We start from the raw sequence: 1,926 nt of genomic DNA on the forward strand, positions 1-1,926 counted from the left end.
GCTTCAATGTGTTGTAGAGTTAGCTATGATTGTTGTACAATCTCAATTCACTTGGTTATGTTACACGTATGTTTGGCTTAACTACACGTGCTTCATCTCTGTTTATGTTATTTCCACGTGTTGCTCTACCAACCATTATACCATTATTAAGTTCTCTTTCTTCATACATCTTTATCATTCACTGGTTTCTCACAATTGTTTGCCTCCTATTTTGTATCTTGCCTCTCTCCGATTCGTGTTTTGCTGGGTTCCAACACTAGGTGAGGCGACGTTGTGGCTGTTACCGGGTTCTGTTTTGTAACCCTAAGAAGCAGTTGTGGCGGTGGCGGAGATCGGCGACTTTTGGTTGTCTATAGCTGTGCCAGAACCGCCGTCTGTTCTCCGATTGCGACTGTTGCCGGGCTCCAATTTGGAACCCCGGGCGGTGGTGGCAAAGACCGCCGACATATGGTTGTGTATGGCTGCTGGTGGTAGTCGCCGCCTGTGTTCCGGTTACGACTGATGTTGGGTTCCAATACAATCAACTTTCTTGATTTGGGCAAAACGGCATAATCCGATTCCGGGGACGGCGACTGTAGAAATATTCTCACTCCTTCATCTGATTGTACATTATGATGTTGTAGTTGTTACCGAGTATATGACTGCGATGTTGATGTTGATGATAAAGGTTATGATGATTAGTTTGGTCTCATCTGAACCTCTACATTGTTGTCTTTATATGATGATGATGATGATGATGATTAAGGCTATATATGATGATGATAAAGGTTATGATGATTAGTTGGGCCTCCTTTTTATTTCCAAGTAACAAACTCTAGGTTAAATTGCACCCGCTTTTAATTCTCATTGCCTATTCTTTAGTGCCTTTGTTTTTATTTATTACTTCCTTCTGTTACTAAAACCCTGCACTAAATATCCAATTTCTATTGCTAAAAGTTCTATTGAAACACACAGTGTTTATTGGCTGAAAAGTATGTTAATTGATTTTAGTTTCTCTTTTGTTACACATTACATTTCCGGATGTGCTACTTAGAGGGGAAGGGGCACTAGTGTGGGTAAGGTTTATGGGTTGTTTACCACATGGCAACCCCACCCCTAACTATATGGGTAGTTTGCCAAATTACAATTTGTGACAGGTTTACCACATGGCAAACCCATTGGAGGTTTTTGAAAAATTAAATACTCATTAATTTTCAATGAAATTTTAATTTTAATTACATTTAATTGTTTATTTATTTTTAAATTTAAACAAAAAATGTCCTGGGGTACTTGTGGGTATGTGTTTTCGGTTATTTTATGGTTTGTGGGTACTTAAAGGTATAAATGAAATAATTGTGTATGATTGGTCGATGCTTGAGTACTACCCATGAGTGCCCCTTCCTCTCTTAGTCCATCCGAGTTGTCCAGGAAATGTTGTTTCATTGTAACTTTTTTGCGATTGAAAGTCAGATCATGCTACAACAAGTTATATGGGTTGTGATAGGAAGGATATGTACAGTGAGAAGATGGGGAAAAAAATCGTGACAGATGGTGCTAATGTACTTTATTTTAACTTTTATTTTGTTTGGATTTGTGTTTTAAAACCAATTACTTAACAGTTACAATGATCATGTTTGTGGCGTTGTATAAACAACTTTATACCTACCGTCTTCTCTATGTGTGTCAATGTACGGCTTAGGGCTTACAGATACGATCGCCGGCCCCACGCAACGTGCGGGTCTTGGTGTGGTACAACTGTACAAGATGGGCGGGATGGAACATTAGCTACTGTCACTAACATAATACATGAATCTGAAACGAATATTGAGGATTCAAATTTAATTTGGTCTACCACGAGTTTGCGGACATGCATGGTTTCAAGGACGTTTTGCAAGTCGTGTATCTTGAAGATTGACACGAGAATTACTTGATCTAACTGAAAAGATT

Source organism: Bidens hawaiensis, unplaced genomic scaffold (assembly GCF_021521415.1).
Source record: "Bidens hawaiensis isolate Kalapana, Puna unplaced genomic scaffold, B.hawaiensis_p1.1 tig00008161_1, whole genome shotgun sequence".
Taxonomy (NCBI): Eukaryota; Viridiplantae; Streptophyta; class Magnoliopsida; order Asterales; family Asteraceae; genus Bidens; species Bidens hawaiensis.